Raw genomic sequence first — 20,422 nt, 5'->3', positions numbered from 1 at the left:
CTGGATTGGCTCTCGATCACTCTGCCTAGAGTAAAACTTCTTCTGCCCTTTTATCTTTCCCTTGCAAGAAGAACTTTTACCCACAAAGTCATGCACTTCAGAAATGCCCTGAACCCACAAACCACTGCTGCTGTGCCCAGGCACATGAATCATTACCACAATAAAGCTGTCTGAGGCTTGCCTAACTCTCTGCTGCACTGACACTAATGCTAAAGATTAGAAATGAGATGCAGGTTGCCTCTTCCCAAACACATTCTGTGACCTTCATGAGAGCAGAAGAACCTTCAGCCTTGGCTGCATTCCTTATCTGCAGCACATGTACCACACAAGCAAACTACCACCCTGAGCATCTTCCATTCCTGCCACTCTTCTCTCTACAATTAAGTTGAAGCCTAGCAAAATACAAACCTCATCCACACTGAGAGAGGAGCTCTGGGATCCCACAGCTTTGTAACACCAGCATCAGCAGGTACAGGCTGCAGAAAGTAGTTTCTGGAAACACTATCCTGATCAGAAGCCTTTTTATGGCAGCCCTTCACCTGTTGCTTGTGGACAGATATTGGTTCAGGGTGCACAGCAGGAAAGAAGCACATGAACAGCCTACAATAAGTTTGGTTACAAAGAGGACATGACACAACTGCCTAAGAAGCTTCAGCTAAAGGAGCAGACACCATGAAGGTCACACTTGAGCATGGCCAAAGAGGTTACAGTTTAAATAAAGACTGCTCCAAGTAGAACCATAGAATCAAGCAGGTTGGAAGAGAGCTCCAAGCTCAGCCAGTCCAACCTAGCACCCAGCCCTGCCCAACCAACCACACCATGGCACTAAGTGCCCCAGCCAGGCTTGGCTTCAACACCTCCAGCCACAGCCACTCCACCACCTCCCTGGGCAGCCCATTCCAGTGCCAATCACTCTCTCTGATAACAACTTCCTCCTCACAGCCAGCCTAGACCTGCCCTGGCACAGCTTCACACTCTGTCCCCTTCTCTTGCTGGCTGCCTGGCAGCAGAGCCCAACCCCACCTGGCTACAGCCTCCCTGCAGGCAGCTGCAGATAGCAATGAGCTCTGCCCTGTGCTTCTGTGATCCACAGCCTCCCTGGATGTGTTCAGGACCAGGCTGGATGAGGCCTTGAGTGACCTGTTCTAGTGGGAGGTGTCCCTGCCTGGAACTGGATGAGTTTTGAGATCCCTTCCAGCCCTGACAGTTTGTGATTCTTCCCAGAACAGCTTGATCCAAGTAATAATTAATTTTCTGAAGTGGTTTCTTGGCATAAGCCTGAGACAGCTGAGAGCAGGCAGGGAGCAGCCCCAGCAGCAGGCACTGCACTGCTCCGCAGGCAGCGCTTGGTGCTGCTCAACAGCAGCAGAGGTGCTGAGCCTGAGCAGAGCACAACTGCTGCTCACAGCTTCTCAGCTCAGGTATTGTCACAGAGTCACAGAACAGCTTAGGCTGGAAGGGACCTCAGAGCTCATCCAGTCCAACCCCCTGCCATGGCAGGACACCTCCCAGCTAGCCCAGCTTACTCAAGGCCCCATCCAACCTGGCCTGACACATCTCCAGGCAGGGACATCCACAGCCCCTCTGGACAATCCATCCCAGAGCCTTGCCACCCTTGGAGTGAAGGATTTCTTCCTCAGGTCCAACCTAAACCTCTTCTGCTTCAGTCTCAGTCCATTTCCCCTCGCCCTGTGTGTAGCCACTCCTGTACAAAGTCCCTCTGCAGCCTTCCTGTAGGCTCCCTTCAGGCACCAGCAGGCAGCTCTAAGGTCCCCTGGAGCCTTCTCCAGGCTGCACACTCCCAGCTCCCTAAGCCTATCCTTACAGCAGAGCTGCTCCAGCCCAGGATCATCTTGGTGGCCTCCCCTGCTCTTGTTCTAACAGGTCTGTGTCCCTCTTACAGTGGAGACAGCAGAACTGGACACAGTATTCAAGGTGAGGTCTCACAAGAGCAGAGTGAAGGGGGAGAATCATCTCTCTTAGGAATCATTTCTTCACAGAAAGGGTGCTGGAGCATTGGAACAGGCTGCCCAGGCAGGTGGTGGAGCCACCATGCCTGCAGGCAATCAAAAGCTGTGTGGATGTGATGCTCAGGGACATGGTTCAGTGGCAGCAGCTCAGCATCAGCTCGGTGACTGTAAGCTCTAGGCAAGCAGATGGGGCACAGCACCTCAGCAGCCCCTCTATGCTTCAGTGACTGTTTTCAGCCCTGCTACCTCTTTCCCTGCCCTGCACAAAAGGAGAAGGGGGCCCAGAAGGGTTGGAAGACACCAGACCCTGCTGGCAAAGTTTCTGATGGGTTCCAGAAGGCCAAACATCAGGCTGGGGTGGGGGGAGTGTTAATCCCAGTTAATCCCACTGCAAGCTGTAAGGAATCACAGAGATGTGCTGCTGTGGGATGCCTTCCCAGCCGTTGCACTGAAGCAAAGCTGAGGTTCCTCAGAGCTGGATCCTCCTGCACTGCCATAAGTGGCTATGCTTTCAGCTGACACCAGCCAGCCTGACCAAGCAGGAGGCAAACCCTCCACACGATGCTCACTGCTACCAGCAGCCTCCCTCCAGAGAGAACAGCATAAAGGCTTTCCTGTTGCTATGCTACAGCTGTTGCTCCCTACCTGAGCCTCAAGAGCCTGCTTGCTGTCTGCTACAAATCCATGAGTGTAGGTGTGTTGAGAGCAATGGAGCTGCAGCTACAGCAATTTCAGAGATGGCCTTGATGCTTCAGGCTTGGCAGGACACTCACAGCATGCACAGCCGCAGCGACGTGAAGAGCTTAAGTACAGCAAGCTTTGTACTTCCAGCCCTTGCTCACTGTGGACATCACAGAGTGGTAGAGGCTGGGAGGGATCTCCAGAATCACCCAGCCCAACCCCCTGCCAAAAGCAGCATCACCCAGGGGAGCCCACACAGGAATGCACCCAGCTGGGCTCTGACAGGCTCCAGAGCAGGAGGCTCCACAGCCTCTCTGGGCAGCCTGCTCCAGGGCTCCTGCACCCTCACTGCAAAGAACTTTCTCCTCATGCTGAGGTGAAACCTTCTCTGTTCCACTCTGTGTGCATTGCTCCTTGGCTCATTGCTGTGCACCACCCAAAAGAGCTTGGCCCCCTCCCCTTGGCCCCCACCCCTCAGCTACTGCTAGACACTGATCAGATCCCTCTCAGCCTTCTCCTCTCCAGCCTGAACAGCCCCAGGGCTCTCAGTCTCTCTGCACAGGGAGGTGCTCAAGTCCTGCAGTCATCCTCCTGGCTCTCTGCTGGACTCTCTCCAGCAGGTCCCTGCCTCTCCTGAACTGGGGAGCCCCAAAACTGGACACAGTACTCCAGGTGTGGTCTCAGCAGGGCAGAGTAAAAGGGAGAAGAACCTCCCCAGCCCTGCTGGCCACACCTTTCCTGATGCTCCCCACTGGCCCTCTTGGGCACAAGGGCAGATTGCTGCCCCATGCAGAACTTGCTGCCCACCAGCACTCCAAGACCTTTCACCACGGAGCTGCTCCCCAGCAGCGCAGCCCCAGCCTGTCCTGCTGCCTGCTGCTGTTCCTCTCTAAGATGCAGGACGAGAGGGACCTTATAGACCTTCATGAGGTTTGCCTTCACCCAGCCTAAATGTGAAAACAAAAATACTCTGATTCTATGCACCAGTGCCTGAAGGCTAAGCATTAAGTGGAAGTAGACCCTTGCAGTTCTACAGGATGCTGTTTCCTTTCCCCAAAAGTTCCACCTGTTCCTTCCATTTGCTGCTTGTTCCCTGAAGATATTGCTGGCAGTGGAGCTCCTCATCAGGAAACAACCTGCAAAAGGCTCCCTTGGTCACAAAGTGCAGGGTTCTGCACTTTGGCCACAACAACCCCAAGCAGCACTAGAGGCTGGGGACTGAGTGGCTGGAAAGCAGCCAGGAGGAAAGGGACCTGGGGGTACTGAAGATAGTAGGGTGAAGATGAGGCAGCAGTGTGCCCAGGAGGCCAAGAGAGCCAATGGCATCCTGGCCTGCATCAGGAGCAGTGTGGGCAGCAGGACAAGGGAGGTTCTTCTGCCCCTGTACTCAGCACTGCTCAGGCCACCCCTTGAGTGCTGTGTCCAGTTGTGGGCCCCTCAATTCAAGAGAGATGTTGAGGTGCTGGAAGGTGTCCAGAGAAGGGCAGCAAGGCTGGGGAGGGGCCTGGAGCACAAACCCTGTGAGGAGAGGCTGAGGGAGCTGGGGGTGTGCAGCCTGCAGCAGAGGAGGCTGAGGGCAGAGCTCATTGCTGCCTGCAGCTGCCTGCAGGGAGGCTGTAGCCAGGTGGGGTTGGGCTCTGCTGCCAGGCAGACAGCAGTAATAGAATAAGGGGACACAGTCTCAAGTTGTGCTGGGGCAGGTCTAGGCTGGCTGTGAGGAAGAAGTTGCTGGCAGAGAGAGTGATTGGCATTGGAATGGGCTGCCCAGGCAGGTGGTGGAGTGGCTGTGGCTGGAGGTGTTGCAGCCAAGCCTGGCTGGGGCACTTTGTGCCATGGTGTGGTTGGTTGGGCAGGGCTGGGTGCTAGGTTGGGCTGGCTGAGCTTGGAGCTCTCTTCCAGCCTGCTTGATTCTATGATTCTATGACTCTATACCCTGCCCTCAGGGGCTGCAGGTGCCAAGGGAACAACTTCCTCACTACTCCCTCAATAAATATTGTTTCAGGCCCTGCTCCTGGGCTTCACATCTGGTGCTTGGTAGAACATTAACTTCAGCTGACACTCAGGAAGCTGCTTTTTAAACTGTGTCTTCAGACACTGCTTTCACCTCAGACAAGGCAAACCAAAGCAGCCCTTTAAAAGAGCACCTCCTCCTGTGCATTCCTCAGCTCCAGCTCTGAGTTATCCCAGTGTGCCTGCAGTCCAAACGCCCAGAGACACTGCAAGAGGAACAACAAGCAGCCAGCTCTGCTGCTCTGCAGCACTGATATGGCTGTGCCCACTTCAGCAGAGCCAGGAGCACTACAGATCCAGCACTTCAGCCTTCTGCTGGAGGGTGCCTGCTTCACAGGCCCACCACAGAATCATCAGGGCTGGAAGGGACATCAAGGATCCTCCAGTTCCTGCCTGCCTGCCATGGGCAGGGACACCTCACACCAGATCAGGTTGCTCACAGCCACATCCAGCCTGGGCTTAAAACCTTCCAGGGCTGAGGCTTCCACCACCTCCCTGGGCAGCCTGTGCCAGTGTCTCACCACCCTCACGGGGAACAACTTCTGCCTAACATCCAAGCTCAATCTGCCCTCCTCTAGCTTGGATCCATTCCCCCCATTCCTATCACTACCTGACACCCTAACAAGTCCCTCCCCAGCTCTCTTGAAGCCCCCTTCAGATACTGGAAGGCCACAAGAAGGTCTCCTTGCAGCCTTCTCCTCTCCAGACTGAACAGCCTCAACTCTCTCAGCCTGTCTCCATAGCAGAGCAGCTCCAGCCTTGTGGCCCTTCTCTGGACACCTTCCAGCCCCTCCAGACCTTTCCTGTCCCAGAGGCTCCAGAACTGGACACACTGCTCCAGGTGGGGTCTCAGCAGAGCAGAGCAGAGGGGCAGAATCCCCTCCCTCACCCTGCCAGCCATACTTCCTCTGCTGCAGCCCAGGCTGTGGCTGGCTCTCTGGGCTGCCAGTGCACACTGCTGGCTCCTGTGAGTGCCACCTGCTTTTCCTGAAGCACTGGAGAAAAGCCTCTCCAGCCTCACCTTTCAACTGACACCTCCTGCTGTGTCTCCTCTTTGGCACAGGACCTGAGGCAGATGAGCCTCCCTGGTTCCCACCCCATTCCAGAGGCTTCTGGGGATGCAGGCACCGTGCAGTCACTCTGGCACTTTCCACAGGGACAGCCACACAGGGCTGCAAGAGAAGCTCTCAGTCAACAAGAGAGGGCTGATGAAGCTCACCATATGACAGCCTCTGCTCAAAAGTGCAGGATGCAGCCCAGGATGTGAGATTTTAACCCTTTCTGCACCCAGGCCAGGCCACAGCCCTCCTGCTGCTCAAGGTCTGGTTGATTGGCCAGGGCTGGGTGCTAGGTTGGACTGGATGAGCTTGGAACTCTCTTCCAACATGCTTGGTTCTCTGATTCAATGAATGCCTCTGAGGGTGCAAGGCAGCAGCCTGCTGCACATCCCAGTGATATGCTGCGAAGAGGCTCTAGATGGAGAAACTCTCCCTCTCCCTGCCCCACACACCAGAGGGCTGCCTCTTACAAGAGAAGCACCTGGAAGAACAATGAAAGCAATATTTCCAGTTTATTGGCTTTCTCCTGCTCCTTGGGACTCCAACCTGAATGGCCAAGGCTCAGGCTAAGCAGCTTCTGCCTCACACCAACCTCCCTGCACTGTTTACCAGCCCTTAGCATCCAACCCAAGCTTGCTGGATGTGATGTCAACAGCTTCAACAGGGAACTGAGCCTGGCTTTCTCTTCCTGACTTATCACAGAGGCATTTGTAACTGAGGAAGAAGTGGGCCTAAGGATAAGACCTTTGTCACCTGGCAATGTGGACTGTCCTCATGCCCCTGTGCCACGCATGTGGCATTGCCCTCCTCAGGATGCTCTACGGTGGAAGGTCTTTGCCTTGCTGCAGCCCTTCACAGCTTCTGTTCCTGCCAGAAGAGCAGAAGAGACTGGCAATGAGGGGACAATGTGAGCAGCTCTGGAGAAACAGACTCAAGGTAGATAATCTTACACTGGGAACTAGAGAATCAGTGCACCCTGGTGTGATGACATTTAGGTTTGTCCAAGAGATGAGACGCCAAAGACCCCAGGGGGCCACAGCTGTCCTGTCCCTCCCTGACCAGTACAGAGGTACTGGTTCAGCCAGCTCTGTCTGGTTAAGCCTCCTAAGAACATCAGCTTGCCCACTGCCTCCATACCTTCCACACAAAACAGAGGTGCCCAAAAACCTTTGCTGGATCCAGCAGAAAGAGAGAGGTTCTCCAGAAAACAGCTCCCCCACCGCTGACCTTCACAGCCCTCCTGAACTGCTCTTCTGCAGGCTCTGCACTCTGCAGGAGCAGAGAACAGGGCAAGCACACCTCTTGTGAGCAGCAGCCATGCACAAGGGCCTGATGTTAAGCAAGGCAACCCCAGGATCCCAAAATGTCAGGGGTTGGAAGGGACCTCTGGAGAGCTTCCAGTCCAACCACCCTGCCACAGCAGGAGCAGAGAATCCAACACAGGTCACACAGGAACACATCCAGACAGGGCTGCAAAGGCTCCACAGAAGGACACTCCACAGCCTCTCTGGGCAGCCTGTGCCAGGGCTCTGGCACCCTCACAGGCAAGGAGTTGTTGCTGCTGTTGAGCTGGAACTTGCTGTGCTGCAGTCTCCATCCCTTGCCCCTTGTCCTGTGGCAGGGCACAAGTGAGCAGAGGCTGTCCCTGTCCCTTCCTTCCTGCCCCCCAGCCCTCAGCTCTTGACAGACATTGCTCAGATCCCCTCTCAGCCTTCTCCTCTGCAGCCTAAGCAGCCCCAGGGCTCTCAGCCTCTCCTCCTCAGGCAGTGCTCCAGTCCCTGTAGCATCCTTTTAGCCCTCCCTTGCACTCTCTCTAGTGAATTCCTGTCCCTCTTAAACTGGGGAGCCCAGAACTGGATACAACATTCCAGGTCAGGCCTCACCAGGGCAGAATAGAGAGGGAAGGGAAGCTCCCTGGATGTGCTGGACACACTCCTAATGCACGCCAGGATCCCAGGCTCACAGATGTCAGGGGTTGGAAGGACTGTGGAAGCTCATCGAGTCCAAGCTCCTCGCCAGAGCAGGACCACACAATCCAGGTCAGGTCACACAGGAACACATCCAGACAGGGCTGCAAAGGCTCCACAGAAGGAGACTCCACAGCCTCTCAGGGCAGCCTCTGCCAGGGCTCTGGCACCCTCACAGCCCAGAAGTTCCCCCTTGTGCTGAGGTGGAACCTCCTGTGCTGCAGCTTCCACCCTTGCCCTCCTGCCCACAAGGGCACACTGCTGGCTCATGGCCTGTGTGCTTCTGACAGAATTCTCTCTCTATTCTTGTTTCTTCATACCACAAGGAAAGTCACCACAAGTTAGCACAGGCCTGGGACCCCTTTACTACATACACTCATGCTCCTTCTACGATAAGAGTTAGAGTCATGGGCATGTTGCCTTGTTGTGTGTGGGTTTTCTTTCCCTGCATTCTGGGTAAGAGAACTTATATTTCCTCTTTTCTTTTGATGACCTGGGGCTTATTGCCCTGCAAGGACAAAAAACTTAGGTAATATATAGCTTCAGTATGTGCCTGAGGTTGCAGAGACAGGTCTGACACGAACGGTCTTGTGTTCATTGCTTTGTGCAAGACACTCAACTGCTGTGTGAGGAGCAGAGGGAAGGTCATAGAATCACAGAATCAGTCCAGGTCAGAGGGGACCACAAGGATCAGCCAGTTCCAACCCCCCTGCCATGCCCAGGGACACCCTACCCTAGAGCAGGCTGCACACAGCCTCAGACAGCCTGGCCTCAAACACCTCCAGCCATGGGGCCTCAACCCCCTCCCTGGGCAACCCATTCCAGCCTCTCACCACTCTCCTGCTCAACAACTTCCTCCTCACCTCCAGCCTCACTCTCCCCACCTCCACCTTTGCTCCATTCCCCCCACTCCTGACACTCCCTCACAGCCTCAAAAGTCCCTCCCCAGCTTTTTTGGAGCCCCCTTCAGATCCTGGCAGGCCACAAGAAGGTCCCCTGGGAGCCTCCTCTGCTCCACCCTGCACAGCCCCAACTCTTTCACTCTGTGCTCACAGCAGAGCTGCTGCAGCCTCTAAGCATCCTCCTGGCCCTGCTCTGGACACTCTCCAGCATCTCCACAGCCCTCTTGTCCCAGGGGCTCCAGCACTGGATGCAGTACTCCAGGTGGGGTCTCAGCAGAGCAGAGCAGAGGGGGAGAATCCCCTCCCTGGCCCTGCTGGCCACACTGCTGCTGCTGCAGCCCAGGCTCTGGTTGGCTTTCTGGGCTGCAAGTGCACACTGCTGGCTTCTGCTGAGCTTCTCCTCCAGCAACACCCCCAAGTCCCTCTCCTCAGGGCTGCTCTCAGCCACTCACTGCCCACCCTGCATTTGTGCTTGGCATTGCCTCCACCCAGCTGCAGGACCTTGCACTTGGTCTTGTTGCACCTCCTGAGCTTGGCTTGTGCCCACCTCTGCAGCCTGCCCAGCTCCCTCTGGATGGATCCCTGCCTTGCAACCTGCTGAGGCTGCACTCAGTGCCTCTGTCCATGGCACCCACAGAGATGTGGAACAAGACTGGTGCCAGGACTGAGCCCTGAGGGACTCCACTTGTCTCTGGCCTCCACTTGGCCATGGAGCCATTGACAGCCACTCTTTGGGTGCAGCAATCAAGCCAGTTCTGCATCCATCTCATGGTCCTCACCCATCAAACCCATGTGTCACCAGCTTGGAGATCAGGATGTGCCAAAGCCTTGCTCAGCTCCAGTAAATGCCATCAGTTGCTCTCTCCTCATCTATTCATGCTGTGACCTGTTCCTAGAAGGCCACCAGGTTTGCCAGGCAGGTGCTCTAGGGCAGGCCCAAGAGTCAGAAGAAGAGATGCCTACAGATTTTTCCTCTGTGCCATGGCTGGGGCACTCAGTGCCATGGTCTGGTTGGTTGGGCAGGGCTGGGTGCTAGGTTGGGCTGGCTGAGCTTGGAGCTCTCTCCCAACCTGGCTGATTCTGTGACTCTGTGATTCTCTGGACAAGGCTTCACTCCATGAGCAGGCCTCCTTGGCAGTTTCCTCTCCAGAAGGCTGACCACTGGAGGCATGCTGATAGGTTTTCACACCTGACCTGCTTCTCTTGCCTTCCACATAGGCACAAAACCTGGGTGCTAGGTTGGACTGCATGATGTTGGAGGTTTCTTCCAACCTGCTTGAGTCTGTGATTCTATGAAAACAAGGTTTAGGTGGCTGTGGCAATTCTCTAGCACCTTGAAGGCACAAAGAGTAGGTCTGCACCGCAGCCCAGCACAGTCATAAGGCAGTACTGCAGAGCTGGAGACAGACACTGTGCACAGGTCCTGCCATGGACCCCAGAAAAGCTTACACCTTCAGGTACAGGCAAAACAGAGCCTCCAAGAGAGGAAAGAGGAGCTGCAGCAAGAGCAGCAATGTGCTGAACAATCTGCCCCCAGAAAACAGATGCAGGAATCACACGTCCCAGTTTTCACTTCATTCCTCACCCTGGAAAGAAGAACAAGATCCACCCCCAGGAAAAAGGCAAACACCAAACCTAAACCTTCCTCACAGCTGTGCAGTGTCACCAGATCAACCTGCTGCCTCAGAGCTGCCAGCAGCTGAGGTCAGCACTTCTTCTGGTGGAAGAGGGACAACCAGAGAACTGTCCTTGTAACAACCACCAGGCACAGCCAAACTGGTATGTAGAACCTCAGCATCAGGGTGACTGGAAAAGACCTCTAAGGTCATCCAGTCCTACTGCCAACCCAGCAGTGCCATGCCCACCAGTGTCCTGAAGGCTCCTGTCTGCATCACAGAACTAATCAGGTTAGAAAAGACCTCTAAGGTCATCCAGTCCAACTGCCAACCCAACACTGCCATGCCCACCAGTGTCCTGAAGGCTCCTGTCTGCATCACAGAACTAACCAGGTCAGCAAAGACCTCCAAGGTCACCAAGTCCAACTGCCAGCCCCACACCACCATGCCACCCAAGCAGTGTCCTCAACTGTGACATCTCCACATTCAACGTCTCCAGGGATAGTGACTCTCCTCTTCCCAGAGCAGCCTGTTCCAATTACCCCTTCATAGAATCATAGAATCAATCAGCCAGGTTGGAAGAGAGCTCCAAGCTCAGCCAGCCCAACCTAGCACCCAGCCCTGCCCAACCAACCACACCATGGCACTAAGTGCCCCAGCCAGGCTTGGCTGCAACACCTCCAGCCACGACCACTCCACCACCTCCCTGGGCAGCCCATTCCAATGCCAATCACTCTCTCTGACAACAACTTCCTCCTCACAGCCAGCCTAGACCTGCCCTCCCACAGCTTCAGACTCTGTCCCCTTCTTCTCATGCTGGCTGCCTGGCAGCAGAGCCCAACCCCACCTGGCTACAGCCTCCCTGCAGGCAGCTGCAGGCAGCAATGAGCTCTGCCCTCAGCCTCCTCTGCTGCAGGCTGCACACCCCCAGCTCCCTCAGCCTCTCCTCACAGGGCTCTGCTCCAGGCCCCTCCCCAGCCTTGCTGCCCTTCTCTCAACACCTTCCAGCACCTCAACAGCTCTCTGCAATTCAGGAGCCCACAACTGGACACAGCACTCCAGGGGTGGCCTGAGCAGTGCTGAGCACAGGGGCACAAGAACCTCCCTTGTCCTGCTGCCCACACTGCTCCTCAGCCAGCCCAGGATGCCATTGGCTCTGCTGCCCACCTGAGCACTGCTGCCTCATCTGCAGCTCCTCTCTCCCAGCACCCCCAGCTCCCTCTCTGCCTGCCTGCTTTCAGCCACTCTGGCCCCAGCCTCTAGTGCTGCTTGGGGTTGTTGTGGCCAAAGTGCAGAACCCTGCACTTGGTCTTCTTCAATCTCATCCCCTTGGCCTCTGCCCACCCATGCAGCCTGGCCAGGTCCCTCTGCAGGGCTCTGCTACCCTCCAACAGCTCCGCAGCTGCTCCTAGCTTGGTGTCATCTGCAGACTTAGTGATGCTGGACTCAGTGCCCTGGTCCAGATCATCAATAAAGATACTAAACAGGACCAGGCCCAGCACTGATCCCTGGTGTCTCTATGGTGTTCTCTTGAGCATTCAGATGACCAGAAGCTGTCTGCAGCCATCACAAAGCTCCCCTGAGCAGATAATGCTGGTGCAGTGCACAAAACAGGGCTCAGCATTTCTCTGCAGCAGTGCTGCTCTGCAAATCTGCTCTGTAAACACCTTCAATAAAACATTGCAGCAAAGCACAGCAACAAACCCAGGGAGCAGGCAAGCCTGAGGTGCCTGACAGGCAAGTCATCAACCCGTGTAGCAGAGAATGTTCTTGGTAACCACAAAACCCAGAGCTGAAGTGTGAGAAGAGATAGATTCATGTCACAAGTTCAGCTGGCCCTGCTCGGACTCAGTAGCAGCAGAGCCCAACTGATGCTGCCAGCAGGATGTTTCCTACAGGCACAGACACCTGCACAACACAGCTGGCAAAAATCCCAGCAGAGCTTTATTTGCACTTCAGTTTCTACCTCAGTGCCATAAATATCTTCACTGCACAGCCCAGGAAATGTGCCTCTTCTCTTTAGAGAACCAGCAAAATAGAGTCAGGCAGGTTGGAAGAGAGCTCCAAGCTCAGCCAGCCCAACCTAGCACCCAGCCCTGCCCAACCAACCAGACCATGGCACTAAGTGCCCCAGCCAGGCTTGGCTGCAACACCTCCAGCCACAGCCACTCCACCACCTCCCTGGGCAGCCCATTCCAGTGCCAATCACTCTCTCTGCCAGGAACTTCCTCCTCACAGCCAGCCTAGACCTACCCTGGCACAGCTTCAGACTGTCCCCTTCTTCTGCTGCTGGCTGCCTGGCAGCAGAGCCCAACCCCACCTGGCTACAGCCTCCCTGCAGGCAGCTGCAGGCAGCAATGAGCTCTGCCCTGAGCCTCCTCTGCTGCAGGCTGCACACCCCCAGCTGCCTCAGCCTCTCCTCACAGGGCTCTGCTCCAGGCCCCTCCACAGCCTTGCTGCCCTTCTCTCAACACCTTCCAGCACCTCAACAGCTCTCTTGAACTGTGGAGCCCAGAGCTGGACACAGCACTCCAGGGGTGGCCTGAGCAGTGCTGAGCACAGGGGCACAAGAACCTCCCTTGTCCTGCTGCCCACACTGCTCCTCAGCCAGCCCAGGATGCCACTGGCTCTGCTGTCCACCTGGCCACTGCTGCCTCATCTGCAGCTCCTCTCTCCCAGCACCCCAGGGCCCTCTCTGCCTGGCTGCTCTCAGACACTCTGGCCCCAGCCTCTAGTGCTGCTTGGGATTGTTGTGGCCAAAGTGCAGAACCCTGCACTTGGCCTTCTTCAATCTCATCCCATTGGCCTCTGCCCACCCATGCAGCCTGGCCAGGTCCCTCTGCAGAGCTCTCCTGCCCTCCAACAGAGGGTATACATGACACACATCCATGCAGACAATAGGAGGATTCCCAGCAAACTATGTGGCTTAGTTCAAAGAAGCCTTTGGGGTTCATCAGGCAAGCCATCGAGTCAAGTCAGGATGCAGAGCATTTCCAGAGCTCTGGAATGACTGAGAGGAGAGCAGTAAAGCCAGAAACCCACCTTGCAGTGCCCTCGTAGTGCTGTCACTCAGGGGATCCTTCAGTTCAGGTTTCCACAATCTGAAAGGAAACAAAAGCTCTCAGTGGCAGCTGGCATTAAGTGCAACACAGGCTCGTGATTCCCAGCCTGTTGGTAACAAAACACCTTCCCCTCCCCTTCTGGTTTTGGTACTGTGCAGAGGTACAGCAAACTCTCCTCTCAGCAATGAGCATCTCGTAGTTCAGAGCCCTTCCCATGCAGCACAGCGTGCCCAGCACAGAGGCTGTGCCCTCAGACTGCTGCCTCTCACAGAGCCACAGCACTTCCCAGACTGGAAACCCTTCAAGCTCATCGAGTCCAGTCACTGGTGTCACTCTGGCAAGTCCCTGACTAAAGCAAAGCCCTCAGCACAACGTCTGATCACTAGGAATCACACATGAGGTTCAACAAGACCAAGGACAAGGTCCAGCAGCTGGGTGGAGGCAATGCCAAGCACACTCCAGGCTGGGCAGTGAGTGGCTGGAGAGCAGCCCTGAGGAGAGGCACTTGGGGGTGTTGCTGGAGGAGAAGCTCAACAGGAGCCAGCAGTGTGCACCTGCAGCCCAGAGAGCAACCAGAGCCTGGGCTGCAGCAGCAGCAGTGTGGCCAGCAGGGCCAGGGAGGGGATTCTCCCCCTCTGCTCTGCTCTGCTCTGCTCTGCTGAGAGCCCACCTGGAGTACTGCATCCAGCTCTGGAGCCCCTGGGACAAGAGGGCTGTGGAGATGCTGGAGAGTGTCCAGAGCAGGGCCAGGAGGGTGCTCACAGGCTGCAGCAGCTCTGCTGTGAGCACAGAGTGAAAGAGTTGGGGCTGTGCAGGCTGGAGCAGAGGAGGCTCCCAGGGGACCTTCTTGTGGCCTGCCAGGATCTGAAGGGGGCTCCAAAAAAGCTGGGGAGGGACTTTTGAGGCTGTGAGGGAGTGTCAGGAGTGGGGGGAATGGAGCAAAGGTGGAGGTGGGGAGAGTGAGGCTGGAGGTGAGGAGGAAGTTGTTGAGCAGGAGAGTGGTGAGAGCCTGGCAGGGGTTGCCCAGGGAGGGGGTTGAGGCTCCATGGCTGGAGGTGTTTGAGGCCAGGCTGGCTGAGGCTGTGTGCAGCCTGCTCTAGGGTAGGGTGTCCCTGGGCATGGCAGGGGGCTGGAACTGGCTGCTCCTTGTGCTCCCTTCTGACCTGGACTGATTCTGTGATTCTATGAATCACTATGGTTGCAAAAGACCACCAGGAGCATCCAGTCCAACCTTCCTCCCAGCATCCTTCATCACCAGACCATAGCCTCAAGCACTACAGCCACTCTCCTTTTAAACACCTCCAGGGATGGGGCCTCAACCACCTCCCTGGGCAGCCTGTTCCAGTGCTCAGGAATGAACTTCCTCCCAACAGCCAACCTAAACCTCTCCTGGTGGAACTTGAGGCCATTTCCTCTTGTCCTAGCATTAGTAACTGGGGAGCAGAGACCAGCTCCAGCCTCACCACAACCTCCTTTTGGGTAGCTGTAGAGGGCAATAAGGTCCCCTCTCAGTCTCCTCTTCTCCTGACTAACCACCCCCCAGCTCCCTCAGCTGCTCCTCACAGGCCTTGTGTGCCAGACCTCTCCCCAGCCTCGTCACCCTTCTCTGCACTGCTCCAGCCCCTCAGTGTCCCTCCTGTGCTGTGGGACCAAAACTGGACACAGTACTGGAGGTGTGGGCTCAGGAGTGCAGAGCACAGGGGCATGAGCACCTCCCTGCTCCTGCTGGTCACACCACTGCTGATGCAGGCCAGGATGCTCTTGGCCTTCTTGGCCACCTGGGCACACTGCTGGCTCATGTTGAAGTTGGCTGCCCACCAACACCCCGGGGTCGCTTTCTGCCAGGCAGCTTTCCAGCCACTGCTCCCCCAGCCTGCAGGGCTGCTGGGGGTTGCTGCAGGCAACTCAGTGCACTGCATATCCACAGCAAAGCAGGCTCCACTACAACAGGCTCCACTGATGGCTTCTCTTAGCATCAGTTTCACAGAAACTGGATGGAAGGATGCCCAGGAGCCAGCAATGTGCTCTGCTGCCCAAGAAGGCCAATGCCATCCTAGGGTGGATTAGAAGAGCAGTGGCTGGTAGATTGAGAGAGGTTCTCCTGCACCTCTATTCTGCCCTAGGGAGGACACATCTGGAATGTCCTCATAGAGTGTTTCTCCTGTTCCTGTCACAAGGAGACCCTGGAGAGGGTCCAGCAGAGGGCTATGAGGATGATGAGGGGCCAGGAGGGCATGGCTGATGGGGAGAGGCTGAGGGCCCTGGGGCTGCTCAGTCTGGAGAAGAGAAGACTGAGAGGGGATTGGATAAATGTTCATAAGTATCTGAGGGCTGCCAGGAGGGGGGGACAGGCTCTGCTCACTGCTGCCTGGGACAGGACAAGCAGCAATGGGTGCAAGCTGCAGCAAAAGAGGTTCTGCCTCAACACAAGGGGGAACTTCTTTCCTGTAAGGGTCCCAGAGCCCTGGCACAGGCTGCCCAGAGAGGTTGTGGAGTCTCCTTCTGTGGAGCCTCTCAAGGCCTGTCTGGATGTGTTCCTGTGTGCTCTGTGTTAGATAGCATTGTCCTGCTCTGGCAGGGGGTTGGACTGGATGATCTCCGTGGGTCCCTTCCAAGCCCTAACATCCTGTGAGCCTGTGCAGACCATGCTGATGGGACCAATAAACTGAGGATGATGTCACTGAGGATCTGGAACCACAGAACAGCTACTGAGCAGACACAGAAGAGATTTCCCTCTGGTGCTGTTTCTGGAGAGACCACAACCTTAACTGATGTGTGCTCCAGTTACCACTGCATGTTACAACGAGTATAACAGCACTGCAACAGCACACAGGAGGATTCATGCTGCTTGGCAGGGCAGGGCAGGGGAGAAGCACCTACCAAGTGCAAGCTGGTGGTACCTATGAACTGCATTGAAGTGCCTATGGAAAGAGTGAGAACAGACTGCCCTCCCTTTCCAGCTGCAAGCCAAAAGCCAGCCAGTGGACCAGTTTGCAGTCCTATCACCCTGGATCAGCAGGCACCCTTCCTGCAGAAGTCATTTCTGCCAGATTGTGGGATGGGACAACACAGCCCCAAAATTCAGAGCTGAACAAAGCTACAGAAGAGATTCACTGCTTGACAGGGGAAGGGTGAGGAGAAGAATGATGTCAGGAATAAAATATGTGCCTGATGAGGAGAGGTTGAGGACAGGGATAGAGACTGGAGAGAGTCCAAGGGAGGGCTACGAGGATGCTGCAGGGACTGCAGCACTGCCTGAGGAGGAGAGGCTGAGAGCCCTGGGGCTGGGCAGGCTGCAGAGGAGAAGGCTGAGAGGGGATCTGAGCAATGTCTATCAAGAGCTGAGGGCTGGGGGGCAGGAAGGAAGGGACAGGGACAGCCTCTGCTCACCTGTGCCCTGCCACAGGACAAGGGGCAAGGGATGGACACTGCAGCACAGCAAGTTCCAGCTCAACAGCAGCAACAACTTCTTGGCTGTGAGGGTGCCAGAGCCCTGGCACAGGCTGCCCAGAGAGGCTGTGGAGTCTCCTTCTGTGGAGCCTTTGCAGTCCTGTCTGGATGTGTTCCTGTGTGACCTGTGCTGGATTCTCTGCTCCTGCTGTGGCAGTGGGGTTGGCCTGGAAGCTCTCCAGAGGTCCCTTCCAACCCCTGACATCCTGGGATCTGTGATCTCATCCTCTGATCTTGGAAAGGGGAATCATTTGTCACATTGCCTGGAGGTTTCTGCCCCATGCTTTCTGGGCACTGGCCCTTCAAGCCACCAAGACTCCTGTTTAGTGCTCCCTGAACTAAAACTTCCAAGCAGTTTGAAGCAATAAATTCAGCCCAGAACAGTGTGTGCTGGAGTGGCTCCTTTCATGTCAAATGCTGGCAAATTGCTTGTGCTGCAAGGGCCAAAACCATCAGAGGATGCTCTGATGTGAGCTCTGCCCTCTGGACAAGTGCCACAGAGTCACAGAGTTGTCATGGCTGGAAGGGACCCCAAGGATCATGCAGCTCCAACCCCCCTGCCATGGGCAGGGACACCTCACACCAGATCAGCTGCTCTGGCAGGGGGGTTGGATTGGAAGCTCTTCAGAGGTCCCTTCCAACCCCTAACATCCTGGGATCAACTCTGCTATGTCCCACTGCACTCATGAGCATAGGGATTGCCATGGAGAGCAACAAGAGCCTGGTATCTGAGAGCACCAAACTCAGAAAGGAAGCACTTCACTTCACAGAAGGCTAAAGAAGAGCCCAGTCAGCACCTTGCCAGAGCAGAACATGGAGTGGCTGAACCATGAGCAGAAAGCAGGGACTCCATCCCAGCCTCCTGCTTTTCAGCTGAGTCTAACTTTCCAAAAGCAAAAAGCAAAGGCTAAGGCAGTACTGCTCACTGCTGTCTTCACTGCCTAGTTGGAGGCAACTAGGAGGAAAGCAAAAGAAAAGTCAAGCTCAGTTATTTGCTTTCTCCTCCCCACAGCAGCAGATGAAATGTCAGTTCTGTTCTTACCAAGAAGCTGGCCAGGCATGGGCCCCATTAGCTTTGGCTAATGCCATATGTCTGAGAAGGAAATCAGCTCTATCTTGGTTAGACTTGCTAAAGGAGAGTTGTCTCAGGCCTCTCCCCCAGGGCATTCCTTAAGAATCATAGAATCATAGAATCAAGCAGGTTGGAAGAGAGCTCCAAGCTCAGCCAGCCCAACCTAGCACCCAGCCCTGCCCAACCAACCAGACCATGGCACTAAGTGCCCCAGCCAGGCTTGGCTGCAACTCCTCCAGCCACGGCCACTCCACCACCTCCCTGGGCAGCCCATTCCAGTGCCAATCACTCTCTCTGACAACAACTTCCTCCTCACAGCCAGCCTAGACCTGCCCTGGCACAGCTTCAGACTCTGTCCCCTTCTTCTGGCCCTGGCTGCCTGGCAGCAGAGCCCAACCCCACCTGGCTACAGCCTCCCTGCAGGCAGCTGCAGACAGCAATGAGCTCTGCCTTCAGCCTCCTCTGCTGCAGGCTGCACCCCCCCAGCTCCCTCAGCCTCTCCTCACAGGGCTCTGCTCCAGGCCCCTCCACAGCCTTGCTGCCTTTCTCTCAACACCTTCCAGCACCTCAACAGCTCTCTGCAACTCAGGAGCCCACAACTGGACACAGCACTGCAGGGGTGGCCTGAGCAGTGCTGAGCACAGGGGCACAAGAACCTCCCTTGTCCTGCTGCCCACACTGCTCCTCAGCCAGCCCAGGATGCCACTGGCTCTGCTGCCCACCTGGGCACTGCTGCCTCCTCTGCAGCTCCTCTCTACCAGCATCCCCAGCTCCCTCTCTGCCTGCCTGCTCTCAGACACTCTGGCCCCAGCCTCTAGTGCTGCTTGGGGTTGTTGTGGCCACAGTGCAAAACCCTGCACTTGGCCTTGTTCAATCTCATCCCCTTGGCCTCTGCCCACCCATGCAGCCTGGCCAGGTCCCTCTGCAGGGCTCTGCTACCTTCTAACAGCTCCACAGCTGCTCCTAGCTTGGTGTCCTCTGCAAACTCACTGATGCTGGACTCAATCCCCTAGTCCAGATCATCAGTAAAGACATTGAACAGGACTGTGCCCAGCACTGATCCCTGGGGCACACCACCAGTGACTGGCTGCCAACTGGATGCTACTTGTCCAGACCCTGGTGAGAATGGGCAGCAAAACACAACCAACTCACACAGAATCACTCACAGGTTTGGGCAGAACCTACAAGGATCAGCCAGTTCCAACCCCCCTGCCACAGGCAGGGACGGCTCACACCAGATCAGCTTGCCCAGAGTCTCATCCAGCCTGGCCTTAAACACCTCCAGGGATGAGGCTTCCACCACCTCCCTGGGCAGCCTGTGCCAGTGTCTCATCACCCTCATGGTGCAGAACTTGCTCCTAACATCCAACCTGAATCTGGTCCCCCCAAGCTGGAAGCCACTGCCCCTCATCCTGTCCCTGCAGGCCTTTGCCAACAGCTTCTCTCCATCCTTCCTGTAGGCTCCCTTCAGGTACAGGCAGGCTGCTGTTAGGTGCCCCTGGAGCCTCCTCCTCTCCAGAGCATCTCCAGCTCCCTCAGCCTGTCCCCATAGCTGAGCTGCTCCAATCCCCTGATGTGGGAGAATTCTCCCGCAGCAGGACATGAGCTGTAAACATGAGACCTTGTGATGGGAGATGTCCTTGAGCTGGAAGCTACAGTGAGCAACCCACGCACACCTGCAGGGGGCTGGACCTGCCGGCCCCTGGGGCAGACACAGCTCCAGGGGGCTGAGCCTGCCAGCCCCCTGGGGTGGGAACCACAGGTTGTTTTGGCACAGGGTAACCTATCTGCACCCTGCACGTGGCTCTGGGCCAATCTGTGCTGTCCACTTGTGCCAGCCCCAGGCTGGCTGGATACACCTCCTCTGAGCACTAAGTAAGACACTGCACTGCCCTAACAAAGCTGTACTGATGCACAGAAGCTGCTGTCGAGTCGTCAGTGCCCCGAGCTCGCCTCTCGCCAGCCTCCGGACCCCCACACCCTGAGCATTTTTGTGGCCCTCCCTCAGGTCCATGTCCCTCCTGCACTGAGTGCTCCAGAGCTGGATGCAGCACTGCAGGGAGGTCTCCCCAGAGCAGAGGACAAGTGGCAGGATCCCCTCTCTGGCTCTGCTGACCACACTGCTTTGGATGCATCCCAGGACATCATTTACCTTCTGTGCTGCAGGCTCACACTGCCTGCTCCTCTCCAGCTTCTCCCCCACCAGCACCCCAAGCCCTTTCCCTCAGGGCTGCTCTCTATCACCTCCTCCCCCAGCCTGGACTGGCAGTGAGGATTGTTCCAGCCCAGCTGCAGGACTCTGCTCTTGCTCTTGTTGAGCCTCATGAGGTTCACCTGGGCCCAGCTCTGCAGCCTGCCCAGGTCCCTCTGGATGCCATCCTGCCCCTCTGCTGCATCCACAGCACCACGCAGCCTGGTGCCATCTGCACACTGCTGGTGGTGCCCTTGGTCTCACTGTCTGCAGCAGCACCACTCAGCCTGGTGCCATCTGCACACTGCTGGTGGTGCCCTTGGTCCCCCTGCCTATGTCATTGATAAAAATACAGCAGTGACCTCAGCAGCTTTCTTGTAGTCCCCTTCATATCCTGAAAGGCCACAAAAAGGTCTCTTCAGAGCCTTCATCTCTCCACACAA

At 56.2% G+C, this 20,422-nt stretch overlaps 1 protein-coding gene across 32 annotated transcripts in view; it reads right to left on the bottom strand.

Moving 5' to 3' along the window:
- Positions 1-20,422, bottom strand: part of MAP2 (microtubule associated protein 2) — a 346,649-nt gene that overhangs the window by 259,734 nt on the left and 66,493 nt on the right. For all 32 annotated transcript variants that reach the window (XM_064163865.1, XM_064163881.1, XM_064163872.1 and 29 more), the window contains exon 2: positions 13,247-13,305. The gene's annotated coding sequence lies outside the window, so the exon portion shown is untranslated. The remainder of the gene's footprint in view (positions 1-13,246; positions 13,306-20,422) is intronic.

Source organism: Pogoniulus pusillus, chromosome 24 (assembly GCF_015220805.1).
Source record: "Pogoniulus pusillus isolate bPogPus1 chromosome 24, bPogPus1.pri, whole genome shotgun sequence".
Classification (NCBI taxonomy): Eukaryota; Metazoa; Chordata; class Aves; order Piciformes; family Lybiidae; genus Pogoniulus; species Pogoniulus pusillus.
This window is presented reverse-complemented; position numbering and strand designations above follow the sequence as displayed.